This window comes from Mustela erminea, chromosome 2 (assembly GCF_009829155.1).
Source record: "Mustela erminea isolate mMusErm1 chromosome 2, mMusErm1.Pri, whole genome shotgun sequence".
Lineage (NCBI taxonomy): Eukaryota > Metazoa > Chordata > Mammalia > Carnivora > Mustelidae > Mustela > Mustela erminea.
The window spans coordinates 3,496,681-3,519,936 of record NC_045615.1 but is presented as its reverse complement, the minus strand read 5'-3'; the positions used below and the strand labels follow the sequence as shown (position 1 = coordinate 3,519,936).

Genomic DNA, 23,256 nt, shown 5'->3' with positions numbered 1-23,256 from the left:
CGCGGGGCGCGGGAGGCTGCAGGAGGTGGGCAGGGAGGGGGAGGGGGCGAAAAACTTCACTTCTTAAAGTGGGAACCACCTCCCCGGTTTTGCGGCGCCTGACGCCATGGCGGGCTGGGGTGGAGCGAAGAGGCCCGACACACCAATCGCTGGAAAAGAAGAGGCCGGCCGCGGCCCCACCATTGGTGTGCGGGACACTGGGGACCCGCCTTCCTGTGTGACGTCACTGTCCAGTGCAAATTTCCAAGCAACCGGACGGGGGCGAGAGGAGACGTTGGGGTGTCCCGGGAAGTTGTACAACCTCCAGGGTGCTGCTGCGGCGCTTGAGGCTGGCTGGGCGGAGGAGGGGGTCTGGTAGTAACTGGAGAGGGTTGTCGAGTTCCCCGGCGGGGACATGCCCATTCCCGGGGGTGGAGGGAGATCAGGAACCACGCGTAATCTTTTTCCAGAGCCCGGGGTTTTGCAAACAGTGTTGCTCAGCAAGCGTTGGCATTCCTAAGGCCTGGAGAGTGGACAGTTACTGCGAATGCCATTTATGGAGCAGTTATGATAGTCAGGTAGGGGGTGAGGGCACACGTGCGGGCGGAGTGGAGTTCGAGAATTGGAGACTCACTGCATGCTATCAGTGGCTCATACCTCCTTTTGTGTAGCACAAGGGCATATACCGTGGAGGAGACAGAGTCAAGGTCCTGTGCTAGGCTGCTTTGCTGGGAAGTACATCGTTTAGCTGAAATTTTTTTCCCTCGCTGGGAACACACAGAGCTAAATGCGTTCCTCTTCTTATTCTCACAAAGAAGCTTAAAGCCACCCCGTCCTGGACTGAGCAAGACATGACTAGTCATCAGAATGGAGCTTTTCAGCACCTTCAGCACATTTTTCTCAGGACTAATAAGCCTGGGAGGTCTTTAGAGGCCGGTCTCTCACTCAGGTGCTAAGTGGCTCCCAGTAAAATCTTAGAGCATTACATCTACCTGCCTTCTAAGACTCTGGTCTCCGGGTTCTTAAACTCATCTTGAGCTGACCTCTTAAAGTGTAACACAGGTTGCTTTATTTCAACCTAAACAGTATTGTCTTGCTGTATCTCGGGGATGGAGGAGAAATCAGAAAGCAGGGGACCTGTCTATGGAAGTCTTCTCTGGGAAAGTAGGGCACCTGCACGTCTAAATGTTCTGGGGCTTAAGACTTGGCACTTCTGAGATACCAGACACCTTATCCAGAGAAGCCTTCTGGTCAGGAGAGCTGGGCCTTGAGATAGGAAAGGGTGGGGGAGATCCCCAAGATGCTGCACCCACTCTACCCTCACCCTGCTCCCAAGCGTCAGGTCACAGCAACCCAGGCACCTTCCAGGGATTCGAGATACAGTGATGTGAGCATTGTCCTTCAAGGCCAAGGGCACCAATTTCCCATTTTGGGTAGCGGCCAATAGTAAGTAGCTCCCAGAGGAAGTACTGAGGTTGTTACAGGTAGAAGCAAGCTCTTTGTTTAGTGGTTGGCAGAGAAAATTTTCCCCGCTTTTACCATAGGTGATTTTTAAGAAACATTCATTAAAAGCCACTGATACCCACTTGCAAATGGATACCTTTTAACCAGTATATATTCTTAAAACAGTTGTCCCACTTCTGGAAATGTGCCACGAAAGTGTAAATATGCCTAAGTCCCTCTTCAAAGCACTATTTATAGTACTAAATAATTGGAAACAACTGAAATGTTCAACTAGAAGGGGATGGCTGAATAAATGATGACATGTACATTGGGGTCATCAAAAATTGTGGTTGTGTTATGCAATAAGATGAAAAATGATGATGATACAATGTTGGGTGAAGAAACAACATGAAACTCTATGACATTTACAAAGATGTAAACATTAGACACACAGGAAGAGGGAAGTGGTCATTGTGATAGTGATGTAGGATTAAAGGTATTTTTACTATATTTTTCAGAACTAAATAATACATGTGTCATTTCTTCTTAATTCTTTTTTAGGATATAGTCTTCTAATGGATGAGGAGCCTTCTGGACTTTGCAGCGGTGATATTGGTGGAAAGAAGCCATCCTCTGGATGATTAAGGGGACTCCTGGCAAATGTAAACAGGCCCATAAACTTAAGAGATATCAGACGTTTTAAGAACTTCATTAAGGGGGTGCCTGGGTGGATCAGTGGGTTAAAGCCTCTGCCTTCAGCTCAGGTCATGATCTCAGGGTCCTGGAATCGAGCCCCGCATCGGGCTCTCTGCTCAGCGGGAAGCCTGCTTCCTCCTCTCTCTCTCTCTCTCTCTGCCTGCCTCTCCTCCTACTTATGATCTCTCTCTCTCTCTCCTCTCTCTCTCTCTCTGTGTCAAATAAATAAAATTTTAAAAAACTTCACTAAGTAAATATTAAGCCAGAATAATTTAGAAAATATTTGGAATACTATAAGCATTCAATATTTTTTTCTCATCCTATAAGGTAGATATGGTGGGTTGGCACTCAGCATCTGTCTTAAACTCCTTCTTGTACTGAAGTGGCCAGAAATTTGTAAACCTCATTAATCAGATCCTTGCAGCTCATAGTCCAGATGTGAATTCTTATACTGTGCCAGTTGGATGAACTGGAGAGATCTGGGAGGCAGAAAAGAGAAGGAGGTCACCTTCCTGCTGCTTTGATGTTTTCTGCTGCCTAGCAAAGCCATAGACACTTGGATAAGAGTGGGCAATGGCTTTCCTCTTGCAACAGCCCTGCAGTGTCTGGTCACCAGATTCATGGATGTCAAGAAGCAATATGGCAGCAGGAACGGTAGCAACCTCCTGATCCCTGTACCGTAGCTTCAGCAGATGGCCTTCCTCGCCTTCCAGGACATGCCAGAGGACCCCTTGGGATGCCAGTTTGGGAATGTGGATCTGAGAGTTTTTCCTGAAGGCCGAGTCTAGGTTTCAGCTCCAACAATACTGTATATGGTAGCAGGAGGACATAATACAGAAGGAACCATTCCTGGACATCAGAATACAGCCACTAGCCCTGGTCCTAGACTTCTGTGCAAGGCTACCAGCTACTATCACCCAGTGCTTTGGCCACACTGTCAACAAAGAGGGCATAGGGGCTCAGGAGCAGAGCCGTGATCCTTTCCTATAGAGTGAACCTGGAGACTCAAGTTGACTTGGCTCGGTTCCACTGGGGTCTCTATGTAAAGTTCCTGAATGTGACATTCTGAAGATGTCATCATACTGCCATAGCCCATCTGGGAGCCAGCCTTCATTTTGAAAGGGGAGTGGGGAGCTGAAGAGGGTAGAGGGTGAAGAACACTTGACTTGGAGTTATGGACCTGTTTGAACCCTGGTTCCGCCATTTACTTGCTATGTGGTTCCTGCCCATTGGTTGGCATACTTCCTCATTTGTTGGTGAAGGAAGCACAAAAAATGAGAAAATAAAAATCTCGTGGTGAAGCATATATGATTTGGGAGTACTGAAAGGAAAGAAAATGGGAAGGAGTTAACAGTACAGAGGTAAGATCTAAACTTTCTCCAAAATCTTACTTTTTTCCCCACAGTCATTGCTCCAACCCTGGCACCCACATGCCCACCTCTTCAACACACAGACATAGTAACACCTTGCCCAGATCTCAGCCAATGCTGTGGCTCCCACCAGGGACACCCTTGTCTGCCAGAGAGGAGGCTCTGTGCCTTGGAGCGAGGGCAGCTGGTATGATGTCTCCTAGATCAAATATGATGTGGTGTGGTTACCGCGGGGGGCGGGGGTAGTGGGAAGGGGTGCATTTTGTCCTTGTTTTTCTCAATGTGCTCTCATCCACATATCCATTAATTTTAAGTGAGGTTTATCTGTTGGGAGGGCTGCAAGGTCCTCTCAATATGCTGGATCCCTCCCACTTATATATCTGGCTGTGTATTCCCAGAATCTCACTCTCCCAAGGACACCACTGTGTTTCCTAAAAGCTCTGTGATTCATACTTTGGAATGAGTTTCTCCACAAGAGAGCCAGAAGAAGAAATGGAGGCAAAAAGCTAGTCTTACTCCAGAGCCCCATGTCAAATAAGGAAGTCGTGGGTGAGAGCCATCAAGCCCAGGGAACACAGAGCTGATTGACTTTACCATCTTTTCCAAAGGATGCTGATGGGCAAGGGTCAGAGCTGGGGGTTTGATCAGCAGGCTGGGGGTCGAGTGTCGACCTACTGTGTCTCCTGAGAGCCTGACCTTGTTCACACTTCTGCAGACTCTACTGTTTGAGTCCCCTGGTAATCGTCCATGTGACATGGCTGGGACCCACTGCTCGGGGACAGTCCCCTGACTCCTGTTCTATGGATGCCTGTCCCAACAGCCTTAGCAGCTGCCCCATGCACTTTCACTGATGAGACACAATGATGTCAGCTGCCCTCTCCCCACATCAGGGGCCACACTGTCCCCGCACTGCTGCCATGCCCACTGTACTTAAGAGCCCATCCCCTAGTGAATGGCTCAAGGCTCCAGAATTGGACGGGGGTGTGGCAGAGGAATGCCAAGGCGCGAAAAGGTGTGGAGGCAAAGCATTGGCTAAATTCTGGGTGAGAGGCGCTGTGTCTGTGTGTTTGCATGGGCGGACCTGGGCCCATCCAACTGCTCACACCCATAGTTCTTCCCTCTCCTCCCCTTTTCCCACAAATATACTCAATTCTCCAAAATCCCCCTTCCCTGCTCCACACCTTAAGGTGTTGCCCTGTTTGTCCCTCCATCCTGAAGTCCTTTGAAAGAGTATCTCCCCTTCTCTTTCCATACTCACAATGCAGAGTCACTCCTGAAGCTTCTGCATGCCAGTTTCTAAGCCCTGTGCTTTTCTAAAGGCGCTCTGGGAAAGGTCACCGAGGGCCTCAGTGCCAAATCAGCATGGTCCAGTCCTGACCTCTTGACTGCCGCCGCCTCTGGAATTCCTCCCTCACTTCCGGTCTCTTCTTGCACTTTCGGCTGTGCCCTCTGCCTCTACCTTGTCTCTCCAAGCCCTGTCCTTGGAGCTCCTTTCTTTCCTCCCTTTGGTCCTTTCTTCTGTCCCCACATTCCCATCACCAATCCTGGCTCTGTCTTACTCCCAACCTCTCCCCCGCACTCGAGCCCCACGTTTCCCTGTGCAGCACAGGCAGTGCCATCTCACCCCTCCACCTGAACCGAAAGCTCAGAAGACACATCCGTGTCCCAGGACTGCCATAACTGAATACAACACACGGGCTGGCCTAAATTAACGGAACGATGCTCCCTCATGGTTCTGGAGGTGACAAGTTCAAGATCAAGATGTTAGCAAAGCCAGGCTCCCCCCAGGGCCGCTAAGGGAGGACCCTCCTTATCTCTTCCTAGCTTCTGGTCACACTGGGTTATGCCTCATGGTCTTTGGCTTGTAGATGTATCGCTCCAATCTCTGCCTCATCTCAATCCACTTTCATCTCAGCTTCTCCCTGTGTGTCTCCATGTCTACCGTCTAGATTTTCCTTTTCTTCTTTTTTATTTTTTTTAAGATTTTATTTATTTGAGAGAGAGGGAGAGAGAGCAGGAGAGCGGGAGGGGTAAGAGGGAGAAGCAGACTCCATACTGAGTGGGGATCCTCATGCGAGACTTGATCCTGGGACTCCAGGATCATGACCTGAGCCAAAGGCGGTCACCTAAGCAACTGAACCACCCAGGCGACCCCAGATTTTCCTCCTCTTATGAAGATACCTGTCATGTTGGATTAGGAGCCCATACCACGTCAGCATGCCATCATCTTAACTTGATTACATCTGGCAAAGACCCTATTTCCAAATAATTCACATTTTCAGGTTTTCAGCAGACATGAATTTAGGAGGGACTCTATTCAACTCAGTACAGGGAGGTAGGCAAGAGGTGCAAGGGGAGGGGGGGCAGGCGACCTGGGTTTCTGTCCTGAATAATGTCCTTGATGCCATTTCCTTTATCTGTGAAAGGAGGGGTTGGAATCATTGGTGGGCAGGGCGCCCGCCAGCTCTATCTTTCTGATCAAAAACTGAATTCATAGGGCACCTGGGCGGCTCAGTCACTTAAGCACCTGTCTTCGGCTCAGGTCATAGTCCCCGAATCCTGGGATAGAGCCCCACATCGGGTTCCCTGCTCAGCGGTTAGTCTGCTTCTCCCTCTCCCTCTGCTCCTTCCCCAGTTCTCGCTCCTCACTCTCAAATTTAAAAAAAAATTTTTTTTCAGTTAAAAAAAGCTGAATTCATAATCCTTCCTTCTCAATGGCAACTCCTTCCAATGCCATTTTTACCTGTATTTTGCCAGGCAACCAAATGGCAAGCCTAGAGTCTTTCCCGACTCCTCTCTTTTTCCTCCTTATTTTAGTTGAAGTCAAATTAACATATTAGCTAATTTCAGGTGTATGTTATAGTGATTTGATAATTTTATAGTTTATGAAATATCCTATTAGTTTCCTATTAGTTTCATGTGTATGTTGTAGTGATTTGATAACTTTGTACTTTATGAAATAATCCTCACCATGTCTAGCTATCATCGATCACCATATAAAGTTATTACAATATTACTGAGTATATTCCAAACACTGTACATTATACCCCCATAACTTACTTATTTTATAACTGCAAGTTTGTACCTCTAATCCCCTTCACCAATTTTGCCTTCTCCCCACCCCCTTCCCACTCTGGTAGCCAGCAGTTTGTTTCTTGTATCTTTGAGTCTGTGTCTGTTTCTGTTCCTATTTTGCTTGTTTATTTTGCTTTTTATATTCCACATATAAGTGGCCTTTATTGTGGTGAGGTACATTCCTTCTCTACCCACTTTTCTGAGTCTGTAATCATCATAAAAGGATGGTGAATTTCGTCAAATGTTTTTTCTGCATCTATTGAGACAATCGTATGATGTTTATCCTTTGTTTTGCAAACGTGGTGTATCCTCTTGAGAGATTTGTGGATGTTGAACCATCCTTGCATCCCTGGCATAAATCCCACTTGATCATGGTGATGCTCTTTGGATGTATTGTTGAATTCAGTTTGCTGATATTTTCTTGAGGATTTTTACATCTGTGTTTACCAAGAATATTGGCCTGTAATTTTCTTCTTTGTGTGTTAGCTTTGGTTTTGATATCAGAGTAATACTTACCTTGAAAAATGAGTTTGGGAGCATTCCCTTCTCTTTAATTTCTTGGAATAATTTGAGAAGGATATGTGCCAGCTCTTCTGTAAATGTTTTGTAGAATTCACCCGGGAAGCCATCTGGTTTTGGATTTTTGTTTTGGTGGAGTTTTAAAATTCCTAATTCAATTTTATTACTTGTAATCAGTCTATAAAGATTTTCCATTTCTTTGTGATGCAGTATAAGAAATTTGTATGTTTCCAGGAATTTATCCATTTTTTTAAGGTTTTCTAGTTAGTCAGCATATCATGGTTCATAGCAGGCTATTATTTTTTGTATTTTTGTGGATTTCTTTGAGCCCTCTCTGTTTCTTGATGAGTCTGGCTAAACGTTTATCAATTTCTTTTTAACTTTTCAAAGAACCAGGTTTTAATTTCATTGCTCTTTTTGGTTTTTTTTAGTCCATGTTTCATTTATTTCCTCTCTGATCTTTGTTATTTCCTTCCTTTTAATTTTGAGTTCTGTTTGTTCTTCTTTTTCTACCCTTTAGGTATAAAATTAGGTTCTTTATTTGGAATTGTTCTTTCCTGAGGTAGGCCTGTATAACTATGAATTTCCCTCTTAGAACTGTTTTTGCTGCATCCCAAAGATTTTGGAAAGTTGTGTTTCCATTTTCATTCATCTCAAGGTATTTTCTGGTTTCTTCCTTGCTTTCTTCACTGACCCACTGGTTGTTTAGTAACACTCCTCTCCTTTTCTCCCTCAAAGATCCTGTTAACCCTGTGGAGTTTGGCCTCTTAACATCTCTTATAGCTATGGTGACTATATAGTTTTTCATCCAAATTGGGACAATTTTTTAAAAGATTTTATTTATTTATTTATTTATATATATATATATAGAGAGAGAGAGAGAGAGTCCAAGCAGGGGGAGTAGGAGAAGCAAACTCCTTGCTGAGCAGGGAGCCTCATGCGGGATTCAGTCCCAGGACCTTGGGATCATGACCTGAGCCTAAGGCAGACGTTTACAGACTGAGCCACCCAGGTGACCCCAAATTGGGTTGATTTTTGAGAGTAAAAAGGAGGTGCTGTTAAAAATTACACCAGGACAGAAAATATAAACTGAGACTGTTCTAGGAAAATTCAGACATATGGTCACCCTACATATAGCCAGCCCTTGCTTTCCATCCCCAAACCTTCATTGACCTATAGCTCTGTCCCTTCCTTATATCCTCTTGTAAGAGAGGGCTCTCCGTTTCTCCACTTGCTGAAATGGTACTCATTTCTCGCTCAGATAGCTCTGCTTTCATGAAGTCTTATCTGACCCGGAAAAAGGGAGCTGAACCCTGTCACACTTTCATGCTTCCTCCATGGCTTTTGCTACCTCTCACTTTGCATTACAGTTCTAGTAGCCATGTCTTAGCTCTCCCACTATAATCTAAGTTCCTTGAGGACATAAGCTGAGTAAGCAATCCATATTTGTTAAAGGAGTCAGAGTTTCTTTCAAAAGATCCACATATTCTCACACAACATTAAAACACTGCAGACTCATGATCTCCAGGAAATTAAAGCATGTCGCTCTTTAGTTCCCAAGGCTCTGAATATAGTTTGTCAAAAAGAGAAAAAACGGGCACTTTCTTTTCTTCTGAAGGACATGTCATAAATGCTAACTTAAGTTGCTACTTTTCTTAGGAGCTTGGAGTTGCTATGCCCAGGAACTGAAGAGACCTAGAAAGTGATATAGTCTGCAAGTCTCATCTCGCATATCACAAAAGAGATCCAAAAGTTAAAGCAACTTGTCCAAGGACACAAAGTGGTTAATGGCAGAACTGAGTTCAAACCCCAGGTGTTTCATTCAGTACTCTTTCACTCCACACCTTTGAAATAAATGTGGAGGCTGATAAGACTCCTTTATTACTGCCATTAGTCATATCTCAGATGGCTGATGTCTAAAAATCAATAGTCATCAATCCTCCATTCTGGCCAGGTTTGCCTGACACAGCTTATTAGCACATGGCCACACTTGCCAAATTCCACATGGGAGATTTTTGGTTTTTAAAAAAATATTTATTTATTTGAAAGAGAGAGAGAGAGAGCACAAGTAGGCAGAGCAGCAGGCAGAGGGAATGGAAGAAACAGGCACTCCACTGAGCAGGAAGCCGGATGTGGGTCTTGATCCCAGGAACCTGGGATCATGACCTGAGCTGAAGGCAAATGCTTAAGGACTGAACACCCAGGCACCCCTCCACATGGGAGCTTTACACTGGGCTCTGGTCCTCATGAATGACGGATTGTGATCCTTCAGTGATACAGTGAGCATTTTCAAACATCTCAGATAGACTACTGAGCCTAAAAGAAGTGCTCCTTAAGGGAATATAGGAGAAATAGAAAGCATGTGCTTTGTGGGGCACCTGGGTGGTTCAGTCGGTTAGGCTTCTGCCTTCAGCTCGGGTCATGATCCCAGGGTCCTGGGATCGAGTCCCACATCCGGCTCCCTGCTCAGTAGGGAGTCTGCTTCTCCCTCTCCCTCTGCTGCTCCCTCCTACTCATTCTTCTCTCTCTCTCTCAAAAATGAATTTTAAAAATCTTAAAAAAAAAAAAAAAAGAAAGAAAGTAAGGAAGCATGTTCTTTGGAGACAGACCAGGATTAATTAAACAAATACCTGCTGCTTCCAAGAATTGTGCTTGAGCAGAGCAGCTCATTTGCATATTGGGGCACCAACATTGTGATTTTTCATTTGGGTTTCATATTTGTTTTCTCTGTCCTTAGTATCCTGTTATGCATGGCCTGTCTCTCCAGACCTCTGGACATGTATCTTTCTGGTGCGGGCTCAGCTTCAGCTGCTGTTGAGGAATGATTGCCGAGCAATTGTGAATTAACAGGTGAAAGACACCCAAAGTTGCCTTGTTCACTAGTGAACAAAGCAGGGGTAGGGTTAGCGCTTGCCTGTCTCTCCAGTCAAGGAGAAGTATTAACCAAGGATCACCACTGGATTACCCAACTCTATACTCCCCTTCAGAAACGGAGAGAAGGGAAGAGTCCCATGAGTGCCCTCAGAGAACAGCCAGTCCAAACCCCTCAGGTACTATGTTGGAAGGTGAACACCAATATCCAAGGCTCCCAACTTGGTTTTCCTAGAATGGGCTGGAAGGCACCTTTCCCTAAAATATAGCTCCAGTCTATGGGAAAATTCCATCACACATAAACTGTGAAGTCCATAATTCCAGGGGCGCCTGGGCAGCTTAGTCAGTTAAGCATCTGTCCTTTGCTTAAGTCCTGGCCTCCAGGTCCTGGGATAGAGCCTCACGTCGGGCTCCCTGCTCAGCAGGGGAATTGGTTTCTCCTTCTCCCTCTGCTCCTGTGCTCTCTCGATCATTCTCTATCTCTCTCTCTCTCTCAAATAAATAAAATCTATTTTTAAAAATTCCTTAATTCTGTTTGTTAATGACGTCTCCCTTGCTGATATCCTTCTCAAGTTAGCCCAAATGTAGTAATCCACAAAATTTGTCTTGGTAGTTTTTCCCTCAGAAATCTGCCTAACCAGGACAGGTTATCAAAAGCCAAGGTATTTGGTCAACATAATCGGAAGGAGCATTTTTAGTCTGGTTTTTAAAACTAGCTAAACTGATACAACCAGCCTGGAAAACTGTCTGACAGTATGTACTAAACTTGAACATACATATGCATAACTTTTGACCCAGCAGTTCTTCTCATAATATACATCCAGCAAAAACATATACTTGGTTCCCAAAATACCAACATACACTTGGTTACAGGTACCAGGTATATTTTGTACATTTACAAAAATGCTCATGGCAGCACAATTCACAACAGTCCCCAAATGGAAAAAACCCAGATGTCCATCAGTAGCAGAATGGGTAGGTCAACTGTAGTATGTTCACACAAGGGACTGTGAGCGGCGGTAAGAATGGATGATGCCCAGCTCGAGGGGACTACATGGATGAACCTCAGACAGGTAATACTGAACAAAAGAAGCCAGACACAAAATATAGACAAAGTAGAAATCTTTTTAGATAAAGCTCAAAGCAGTCAAAGCCAATTGTGAATGTTAGCAGTCTGCAGAGTGGGGCGTCTGGGTGGCTCAGTCCGTTAGCTTTCTGTTCAGGTCGTGATCCCAGGGTCCTGGAATTGAGCCCGCATTGGGCTCCCTGCTCAGTGGGGAGCCTGCTCCCTCTCCCTCTGCCCCTCCCCCTGCTCGTGTTTGCTTTCTCCCTCCTCCCCGTCTCTCTCCACGTCAAATAAATAAAACCTTTTTTAAAAAGGAAGAAAAATCAGGGCAGTGTTACCCTAAGATTCTCGTTGTGTTCTGTTTTTCTAACTGGGGGCTAGTACACAGGTGTGTTCACTCTGTGGAAATTCGCTGAGCCGGGCTCTTGTGACTTCTGCACTCTTCCACGTGTTTAAGTCCATACGTAATAATAAATATGGAAATATTTCTATATTTTGGAGGAAAAATATAACCTCTCCTTTTGCATAGACAAAACTTGTAGATGATAGATCCAGAATGGAAATATCCTACTAATCCTCTTTCCGGCCCTCCATGCAGAGAAGTGTGAGGTAAACGGAGAACCAGGGGTATAGAAAATTCAGGGAAGGGTTCCTCCTCCCACAACCCTTTAGAACTGAATCTAGGGTGACCACTGTTCTTGTCCCTCCATTGGGACAATGGAACAATGGACAATGGAACCCTCGAGTTTCCAACACGCCTCAGTACTTCTTTTTGTTTTTGCAAGCTCTTCTTTCCTTAGGGAGCATGCCGCCCCCTGGGAGTTCCCCACTGTCCTAGGACTGAAGCCAGACCCTGCAAAGCTGCTTCTCCAGGAGCCTTCCCCACTCTCTGAGTCTCTGGCCACGTATCTTGTCTAGCTCCGTCCTCAAAGCTCTGTACTTGCTGTTCCCCCCGCCAGCTCTTCCCATGGGTGGCCTCTCATCTTTCAGTATTAATGTCTCATCCTCAGATAAAACCATCTAACTGAGTCCCCAGTCACTTTTTTTTTTTTTAAGATTTTATTTATTTATTTTACAGAGAGAAATCACAAGTAGATGCAGAGGCAGGCAGAGAGAGAGAGAGAGAGAGGGAAGCAGGCTCCCTGCTGAGCAGAGAGCCCGATGCGGGGCTCGATCCCAGGACCCTGAGATCATGACCCCAGCCGAAGGCAGCGGCTTAACCCACTGAGCCACCCAGGCGCCCCACCCCAGTCACTTTTTTTAAAAGTTTATTTTTTTAAGTTATCTCTCCATCCAACATGGGACTTGAACTCAAGACCCCGAGATCAAAATTCACACACTGTTCTGCCTGAGCCAGACAGGCACCCTGCCCCCTCCCCAAAATGTATAATACTCCTTGCTCTCTCAAATGATCTTATTTATTTATTTTCTCTCTCCCTCCCCCGTATCGCTCCCTCTCCCTCTCTCTCATTCACACGCGCACACACACACACACCAGAAGCTTCAAGAAAACAGACAGTGCGTGTCACATCTTCATGACTGTGTCCCCAGTGCCTGAAACTATGACTGACACAGAGTCAGCTGTCACTACATACAGCTGACTATTTTTGAATGACTATAGTGAATGAATAAATATATAGAATGACTATATGTCATATAGAATGACACTCTATGTCACATACAGAATGACTATATGTGAATGAATAAATGCAATGTCACTTCCTCCAGGAAGCCTTCCCTGACCCAACAGCCCACACACAAAAGTCCTCTTTTCTAGGACTTTTCTAGGATTTGTTTGCTACATCACCCACATGATATTCATCATTCACTACTTTGTAATGTGGCTCATTTCAGTACTTGCCTTGGTCCCCCTTGCACGCCCCTGGAAGGCAGAATTCCTGGTCTAAACTTCCTTCTATCCCCCAGACCTGGCTCACGGCAGGCTCCAAACCTCCTGCTCATAACAGAAAGCAATAAACACGTGCTCAGTCCATTGAGGAGGAAGCAGAGCCTAGTAGAAAAGGTGGACTTTGTAGTCTGAAGCTCCACTTACCCCTAATTACCTAGCTGCATGTCCTTGGACAATTTACTCAGCATCTCTGGGCCTGGATCCTCTGTTGTAAAATGGGTGCTGGAATTCCGAGAGCATAGGACTTAAAAAGAAGTTACGTTAAGCAATGTGTATGTGTGTGTGTTTAAAAATGTCCATTTCCCTTCCACGTTTGACAATAGTTTGTCATCTCTGACTAACCATAGACATATTTCATAGCATGCTTATGTTCACCAAAGATTTTCTCTTAGGCAGCAGTTAATTCTGTGGGTTTTTTTTTTTTTTTAAGATTTTATTTATTTGATAGAGACACAGCAAGAGAGGGATCACAGGCAGGGGGTGGTGGGAGAGGGAGAAGGAGGCTTCCCGCCAAGCAGGGAACCGAATGCAGGGCTCAGCCCAGGACCCTGGGATTATGACCTGAGCCGAAGGCAGACGCTTAATGACTGAGCCACCCACGTGCCCCTAATTCTGTTTCTTAAGTATTCTCCTTTCTCCCCCCAAAAAGGCAAGTATATCAAATGTTGATCAGAGTGTTCTTGATAAATGTAAGTGTATAAAATCAGGGCATGAACACAACTTGCTCGATTTAAAAGGCTTCATATCAGTGTTCTAATAAACAGAACCCATTCAAATTCTCACCATTGATTTCACACCCACAAATGTGACTTCAGAACCATAGCAATCTCTTGAAACGGGTCAGCTTGGTGCAAGTAAGGGATGCCTTACTGTACACATTTGCACAGGTAGGAACCCTCCCCTCGTTGTCTGTGTGACTGCTTCATGCTCCCTCGGCCCCTCTGCATCTCCATTCCCAGAAGCTGGCAGCCGAGTTGTAGTAAACAATGACCACTGGTGTCCCTCTGGAGAACTTTCCAGCCACTTACATGTCTTATGTAATACAATTCTGAGGGCTGTTATTAGGGAATAAGATGGAGAAGGGCAGGCTGTGTAATATTATCGTATGGTTGGGTCCATCTGTCGTTGGCCCCCGAGGGCTGGTTAATGGGACCTGTATCAGCGCAGAGGCAGGCGTGACTCATGACTCTGACCTTGACCAGGTTCAAATCAACTTTTTTTTTTTTTTTTAATCTACTACCAGGAAAAGTCATGGAATACGGACTTATCAACCTCTTGGAAGACATAATACCAGGAGGAGTAGCTTCCCGGAATGCTGAAAGTCAAGGTTATTTTTAAAATCTCTAAAATCAGAAAATTGTACACTTGAACCCTACCCAGCATGGACAGGCTATAACCCAGAGTGCTCGAGGACTACTGAGTCTTCACACGACAGTAGTTGCCTGTAAGGTTAGCATAAGCTCCAGCTTTTAGAGCATTTTTTCTGGATCTCCTCACTTGGCAGGAGGCATTTACATGTCCCCTTCTCTGGGAATCCATCCTGATCCCACACCCTGACAGCTAGTTGCTCAGGCCAAAAACCCTAGAGTTATTCCAAAGTTCTCATTGTCATTTACATGGAACACCCTGCCTATCAAGAATCATGCCAGCCCTGCGTGCCAATAGACAAGATAAAGTTGTATCTGTCATCTATTAATGCATAACCTGACTTTCACTATTTATAGTTTTATTCAGTATGCTTTTGTCTGTCTCCCTCCAATACCACCTAGGCTTCTCAAGAGAGAGGTCTTTGTTTTGTTCCACTGATAATTCTCAGAGTCTACAACTCTACATTACACATGATAGGAACCTAGCAAGTATTTCCTTTTAAGAAATATGTGAGAGTCAGGGTACCTGGATGGCTCAGTTGGTTGGGTATTCAATGCTTGATTTCAGCTTAGGTCACGATCTCAGGGTCATGGGATCAAGTCCCATGTTGGGCTCTGTGTTCATTGGAGAGTCTGCTTGGGATTCTCTCTGTCCCTCTCCCTCTGCCCCTTCCCTACAGCTAGCTCACACACACTCTCTCTCTCTCTCTCAGAAAGAAAAAAAGAAAGAAAGAACGAGGAAGGAAGAAGGAAGGGAGGGAGAAAGAAATGAGTGAGTGTGAATGGAAGTGAGTTAGGTATCCCACTTCTGGGCTCCCATATCACCCTGTAATTTTCTCATCAGAAACTTAATACACTGTGGGGCAACTGGGGTTTATTTCTACTTAAAAAAAAAAAAAACATATCTTTTAATTATATGTTGGCCCATGAATAAATCCTAGTTGTCATATAATTGTTTACTTGTCTGGTCATTTCATTAGACTGCAAACCACAAAATGCCCAGAGCTGGTCTGCCTGGGCCACTACTGTGCCCCCAGCACTGGGCACGGTGCCCCAGCAGAGAAATAGCACATTTATTGAGTGCCGGGCACACATCTAATATTTTACATGCACTAATTCATTCATCCACACAACAAACCAATGAGGTGTATTCTGTCGTTACTCCTATTTTATAGATAAGGAAACAGGCTCTGAAGAGTTAAAAAAACATGCCCAGTGGCATCTAGTAAGGGATGGATCTCAGAATCTGACCTACAAAGTCTGGCTCTGGAGCTCAAGCTCCAAATGACTGCCCTGAGTTGCCTCACCTTTACAAGGTGTCCAATAAAACTCGTTCAATAAATGAATCAAGGAAATATGGCTGCCCAAAAGGGCTGTGTTAGTAAAGGGTTGAGATACGGGAAGCTATAGTCCCGGAAGAGAGTACAGGTCAACTCAGTTTAGGATAATTCCTGGTGGTGGTTTTTTTTTTTTTTTTTTTAAGATTTATTTATTTAAATGACAGAGAGAGAGTGAGCACAAGCAGACAGAGCAGGGAGAGGGAGAAGCAGGCTCCCGACTGGGAAAGGAGCACAACGCGGGACTTGATTCTAGCACCCTGGGATCATGATCTGAGGTGAAAGCAAACGCTTAACAGACTGAGCCACCCAGGCACCTCTAGGATAATTCCTATTGAGAAGGAGATCAGAATATTGAAGTGGGTCTAACAACCTACCCCACAGGGGCAAAGCATTGGCAAATTATGAAAGAGAAACTACTTGGCCTTTGAGGAATTGGCAGTGAGGGCTCAGGACCGCTCTTCAAATCCAGGGATTCCTGTGGGAAGGGAGCCAGTCTGAGGCTGTGGGCCCCAAGGGAAGAGCTGGGCAGGCGGGTGTGAGTCACAGAAAGGCAGGTTCCTGATCACTGTGTGGAGGAATTGATAATAACGTCTGAAACCTGAGGGCCCATCAACACATGAATGGATAAACAAAGTGTGGTGTGTACATACAGCGGAATATTATCAGCCTTAAAAAGGAAGGACATTCTGATACAGGCCACAGCATGGATGGATCTAGAAGACATGGTGAGTGAAATAAGCCAGTCACAAAAGGTCAAATACTGTAGGATCCACTTATTTGAGATACCTAAGGTAATCAAAATCATACAGAGAGAAAGTACAGGGGTTACCAGGGCCTGGGGGGACAGAATGGGGAGGTATTGTTGAAAGAGTATAGAGTATCTGGGACGATGAAAAATTCTGGAGATGGACAGTGGGAAGTTTGTACAAGAGTGTGAATATGCTTACTGCATTTAAAATATACTTAATGGAAATGTTTATGTTCTATATATTTTACCACAACAACAGAAAATAAATCAACAAACAAGGAGACAGTGAGGCAATAAGCCTCTACCATGGGCAGTGAACAAGCTATGGCTCCATACTGGGGACAATCCCACGGCATTCTTGAGTTTGGGTGGGAGTTGGACGGTGTGGCCCTCCCAGCCCACCCCATAAGACGTGACTACCATAGCCCACATTTCTCAGGTGAGACAACTGAGGCCTGGAGACGTCCAGGAACTTGCCCAAACCCTCGGGGTGCTAAGTGTGAGAAGAAGGGCGGGAACTCTCCGAGTGGGCGCTCTGCTTCTGTGTGTTGACTGCACTGCGTCCAGGAGGACACCGAGAGAGTTGTGTGACTTACACAAGGTCAAGCCAAGCCAGCAAGAGGGCTCACGTCTTCCCAAGCTCTGTCGCCCTCCTCCAGTAACTCCGTGCTGCCTCCTGCTCTTTCCTTGTCTGCTCTTGGCATTAAATGCCTGACACGGGCGTTTCTGGTCAGTCACTGGGGGCACTAAACTGCCCACTGGGAGGCACACCCTCACACAGCTTCTGAGGGGGCTGCCATGGCCAGGATGTCCTATGACACACAGAACGCGTGGCCCAGCACTGGCTCGACCATTACTGCTGTTTCAGGGTCAAGATTCCTGGGCAATAAGCAAGTTTCCTTGTTATTTCCCTCACAATTTCTCATGTCACAACTTCTGTTTTCCCTTACTTAAAAGCTGACTGGAAATGATGACTTGAGAATAAAAGCTCTTGCATAGACTCAAAGCCCATTTTAATTTTATGAGCATTGTGCTTTATATTTGCCACGGTCTTTAAATGCTTTGAAGCAGAGTCTAGACCAGCACTGCCCAATAAAAATACAACGCACGCTGCGTATGTAATTTTAAATTTTCTGGTAGCCACATTAGGAATGTAAAAAGAGCACCAGGGCGGCTCAGCTGGTGGAGCTTCTGACTCTTGGTTTCGGCTCAGGTCATGATCTCAGGGTCATGGGATCGAGCCCACATCAGGCTCTGTACTCAGCCTGGAGTCTGCTTGGGATTCTATCTCTCTCTCTGCCCCTCCGCCTGTGTGTGTGGTTGCTGGCTCTCTGTCTCTTAAATAAATAAATTTTTTTTAAAAAGACTATAAAAGGAAACAGATGAAATTAATGTTAGTGATATGTTTTATTCCTCTCAGTTGGCCCAAAGTAATTCTTGGTGAGGTATTTTACATTCTTTTCCATATTGAAATCAGTGCATATATTATACTCAGAGCACGTCTCAATTCAGACCAGTCACCTTTCAAATGCTGATAGGCTGGTGAAACTGGTGACACCAGTGAATGGGGCAGGTCCAGTCTCTGCTTTTCAAGGAGTTTGATGGCAAAGAGGAAAGAGAAATAAGGCATGTTTAAAGGGGAGCCAGGTCTAGTAAGAGTTTTATTTAGTACAGAATGCGTGATTACACATTGACTGTGGGGACCAGGGGATGGTGCTTCTCACAGTTTTGGCACTAAAAAACATTTGGGTTCCTTCTGATGTCTAAACTTGAAAATCTATGCACAATACACTGGAGGTAGGTGGTTTTCTGCAAGAGAGAAGAAAATGCCCAGGTCCCTAAACTCTGACTGATAATTGGTTGAAAATTGCAATATTTCAGTTAAAGAAAAAAAAAAAAAAAAAGAATGGACCTTGAAGTTGAGGCCACTAAGCTAAGTGAAGTAAGTCAGGCGGAGGAAGACAAATTCTGTGTGATCTCACTTATGGCAGAATTCATAGAAAAAGAGATCAGATTTGTGGTTTATCAGAGGCTGGGGTGGGGGAAGGAGGGATTGAACCAAGATAGTCTGATAGTATAGACTTAGGGTTCTAAGAAAAATAAATACCCGGGATGGAATGTATGACGTGATGACCACAGGAACACCACTGCATGAGTATGAGTATGTTTGAAAGATATTGGTAGAGTAAATCCTGAAAGTTCTCATGGCAAGGAAAACAAAAACTTTTCGTAACTGTATGAAGTGATCAATGTTACCTTATTGCGGTACACATTTCATAATATATGTATACCAAGTCATCACGCTGTATATACAGAGCTTATAACTCAATAAGCCGGGGGGTGTAGAGAACAGGTTAACCAGAAAGGGTTTTAAAGTCTAGAAGTCAGAGGAGAGACACGGATAGAAACCTCAGCAGCACCTGTCTGGTCAGAGATGAGGAAAGAGGCAAACTTTCATGTCCCATTCTTCAACAGCCTCTCTGGTACCAAGACACATGGGGACATGAGTGCTGACAGCATGCTGGGATTCTGTCCTTTGGCTTGATGATTACAGAAAGGCCTGATATTTAAGACATCAAGAAATATCTAATTTAGGCCATCTGTACCCCAATGTTCATAGCACCAATGGCCACAGTTGCCAAACTTTGGAAAGAACCAAGATGCCTTTCAATGGACAAATGGATAAGGAAGATGTGGTCCATATACACTATGGAGTATTATGCCTCCATCAGAAAGGATGAATACGCAACTTTTGTATCAACATGGACAGGACTGGAAGAGATTATGCTGAGTGAAATAAGTCAAGCAAAGAGAGTCATTTATCATATGGTTTCACTTATTTGTGGAGCATAACAAATAACATGGAGGACATGGGGAGATGGAGAGGAGAAGGGAGTTGAGGGAAATTAGAGGGGGAGGTGAATCATGAGAGACTATGGACTCTGAAAAACAATCTGAGGGTTTTGAAGGGGCGAGGGGTGGGAGGTTGGGTCAGCCTGGTGGTGGGTATTTTGGAGGGCACGGGTTGCATGGAGCACTGGGTGTGGTGCATAAACAATGAATTCTGGTACACTGAAAAAAAATTTTAAAATATTAAAAATTAAGGGGCGCCTGGGTGGCTCAGTGGGTTAAAGCCTCTGCCTTTGGCTCAGGTCATGATCCCAGGGTCCTGGGATCCAGCCCCGCTTCGGGCTCTCTGCTCAGAGGGGAGCCTGCTTCCTCCTCTCTCTCTGCCTGCCTCTCCACCTACTTGTGATCTCTGTCTGTCAAATAAATAAGTAAAATATTTTTTAAAAAAAGATTTTAAAAAATTAAAAAAAAAAAAGAAACGTCTAATTTATCCAAATGCCCTGGTTCTGGCTCTATGCTTTGGGTCACCCTTTGGTTTCCATGAAGCTTGCCCACCGAGAGGGAATGCACCAAGACCCTCACTCATTTATGTTCCACGATAAATGTCTGGGTAACCTGGCATCCTAGTCCCACAGATTATTAATCTTGTGCATTTGATAGATACAAACAGCCACTTGAGGAATCAGAGTACACTTAGGGTACCAACAAATGCGGGTTTCTGAATCTGGAAGCCTGTGCTCCTTATCCCAGAATGTGAGGTCAGTCGCAACCACGTTAATGAACAGCACCCAGGAAGTGGCTGTGGCTTATTTATTTGACACATCATCTTTGAGTCCCTTCTTAATGCTAGACACGAGCTGGGTGTTGGGAACACCAAGCCCCGGCCCTCTTGGAGGCTCCGGTATGGCTTCTACTGCGACTTTCAGAGAAATGAAAATGACAGCCCTCTCCTATGGTTCTCAGGCCAAAAAACTAACTTTGAAAAAAAAGATAAAATTAATGCACACTGAAGGAAACTTCTCTAGGCCTGTCCTACCATGCCCTCAGGTTTTGCTGACATGAAGTTTGTCTTTTAATGAGTGGTTTCCTGTTGTGGTCTCCTTCTTGAAACCTGGCTCCATGGTCCTGTGTGCTACCTGGACAGGCGAGCAGGGAAGAGCAGCCAAGGCCATCTGGAGTCAGGGGAGGACTGGTGGCAGGCAGGGAGGGAAGGCAATCAGGTGTGTGGACACCCAAGAGACAAAACCTCCATAAGCCATTATAGAGTACCTAGGGATCCAGCTGGGTCCCAGTGTTTTTCCGTTTCATTGTGTTTGGAAGTGTCGGCTTAGCTACGAAGTTGTACAAAGGGCCCTTAGAGGGCACTAAGTGGAAGTTGCCGGCCTGTCTGTCACTTGTTCCCATTCCATATTTAGCCTACAAGGGCTCTGAGAGGGGAGAGCTCAGCTGTATTTATCACTCGTGAACTTGCCAGGTCCTTTTCAGTTGATTAGGAGATGGGTGGGTTGGGTCCTGTATCACAAACCATCTGCTCTCAGGCCAGAGACACATGTATGAAGGGAGATGTCTCCCAGCAGTGGTGGGTAAGCTAAGATAAGCTGGGAGTGACCGACCAAGCAAGCACACCCATCCCAGAACCCGGGAGAAGAAAGTCTCTTAAAGATGCCACATGAGGGATGTGTGTTTCCCAAGCTGCTTTGATTGTCCAGAACATTCAACTGTATGATTATGGCTACAGGACACATAGCTAACTGTCATACATTGTAGCTAACTGAGGACACAGCCATGTCCAGTGACGTCTAGTAGCATATGTCCTTTTTATGTTGTCTAGGAGGCGGTTTACAAATGGTAGCTACTCTACAGAGATCATTTAGAAGCAACACGTCAAGGAGTTGTTGAAACAAAGCTGGGCTGCCTAAGAATGGCTTGATGCTGAAATACAGTTTCTCAGGTCCCACTCCCAGAAATACCACTCAGGAGGTCTGGGGTAAGACTTAGGAATCTGCGTTGTAGCAACCATCCTCTCTCCTGTGCCCTCATTTACACACTGGGTAATTTGGAAAAGAAATATCCGAGGACCTCACTTGGAGAAGGTCTGTGAAAAGGACACTGGGCCTATTAATTGAAGGCCTGGACTTGGCAGTAGCTGTGTGACCTTGGAGAAGTCCCTTCACCTCTCTGTGCTTCCATTTCTGGCTATAGAATGAGAGCACTGCTCTTTCAGGCCCTTTCCAGAACTGATATTCCAGAAGTTTTGGCCGGCTCACAATGGGCTTCCAAGGCTGTGGGTGTTCCAAATTTCCTGGAATGGGACCCTACCCTCAGACTGAGCTAGACTTTAGGTGGCGCAATGGGCAAAGCTCCCCAATGATAGAAGGAAGATGGAGACAGAGGGTCAGGAAGAAGCCAAGAGACATAGGCAGCCCATCTAACCCAGATGTGCATGCTTTGTCCTGGGGTCTCCATCCTCATCATGCCCTTGGTGCAACAGCATGGGCCCGAGAGGAGGGTCACGGCCCCTGGATGAGACTTCCAAACCAACCACCAAAGTAAGTACTCTTTCTGGAAGGCATGGGGGCACTTTCTTCTACCTGTTTTTACTAGATCAGCTCACCACCACCGGAGTTAACGTCTAACGAGCCATAACTTCCTGAAGTCAGAGGCTTGGGATCTAGCTGTCTGTCACCAGGCTTTTGGGTCCCGGCAGCATGAAGAAAAGTTAACAGTGACATACGAGTAAGAAAAGTCCTTATCTGTGACACTTGAGCGTGGCAGCCCTGTTTTATACTCCCTTGCCTTCCCACCTCTGATGTTGCCAAGAGGCGGCCCGAGATTCCAGGCCTGGCTCTGCAAAGCCCCCACCCTCCCGGTTTTCTCAGCGGGATGGGTGGTGTCTGACAAAGACATCATTAGTGATCTCTTGCTGTTTCTTGGAGATTCTCAAATAAACCACGAAATCTTGTAGCAGGTACTGTATGCCTCCAGTTTCTGTCTCAGTTTAGGGTTATTCAGACATCTGTTGGCATCTCATTTCTGTGGCAAGAACCCTGCACCAAAAGCCAAACCTTTGACCTTGATGGAGATGGCACTGGCAATAAATGAGGCCCTTCTTTCCTCTCTTCCTGTTCTACCTTCCAGACTTGAAGCTGGGACTTCAGAGCACCACCGGCCACGAGAAGGAAGTAAAAAATAAAATCATGACGTTTGTGTGTTCTTTTCTTTTAGGGCAGCTTCCCAGGATGAGCCTCTTACACTGAAGACTTTACAAACCCCTCCCAGAAGTTAACTTCTCAATCACTGGTGGAATAGAAGGAAAGAGGGTGTTCTAGACGAAAAATGGACAGTGTAACTTGGGGCAGCCTTCGCAAATGGTAAAGCAGGGAAAGGTGTAACTAGGTGTTCTGTGTTCTGTTTAAAAAGGCAGAGAAGTAAATAAAAAAATTATAGAAATAGTTCTACTCTAAATCATTATAATGAACAAAAATGTAAAAGACATTAAAAGAATAAGCAAGCCCTCAGCCCTCTGAGAAGACTCATTCCTGGAAAGTAGCTACGTTTAAGTCTAGTTAAATATTTATTGTCAGTAAGTTGTAAGTCAAGTCCTTGGGGTGTGCTGGGTAATAGAACGTTGATGAGTAGATGGCAAAAGCCATTTTCTTAGAACCTCTTGACCTAGTCTTGGCTAAATGAATCCTAGAACCTTCTTCAATACTTCCAAACTTTGGGAAATTACCTAATTTTCAAAAAAAACCTGCCACCCTTCCCAAACTCAGTGCTGTGTGTGTATCTAAGTTGGGGGGAAGGAGTTTATATTTAAAGGTAACCTAAAACTAACTTTTTCAGAATTTTTTAAACTTTCATCAGTCCTTGAAAAAATCTAATCACATTAATATGTGTCGGGAGTACCTGGCTGACTCAGTCGGGGAAGTATGAGACTCTTGATCTTGGCGTCATAGGCTCGAACCCAATGTTGGGTGTAGAGATTACTATTGAAAACTTTTTCTTAGGGAAATGCTCCTACAC

The 23,256-nt window shown here is 45.2% G+C and overlaps 1 long non-coding RNA gene across 1 annotated transcript; it reads left to right on the top strand.

Annotated features, from left to right (window-relative positions):
* The first annotated feature begins 5 nt into the window (after nucleotides 1-5).
* LOC116584190 lies at nucleotides 6-23,048 on the top strand. Its single transcript, XR_004283089.1, has 4 exons — nucleotides 6-1,425; nucleotides 1,984-2,084; nucleotides 2,713-3,479; nucleotides 22,459-23,048. It is a non-coding gene; the product is annotated as an uncharacterized LOC116584190 (long non-coding RNA).
* The last annotated feature ends 208 nt before the right edge of the window (nucleotides 23,049-23,256 follow it).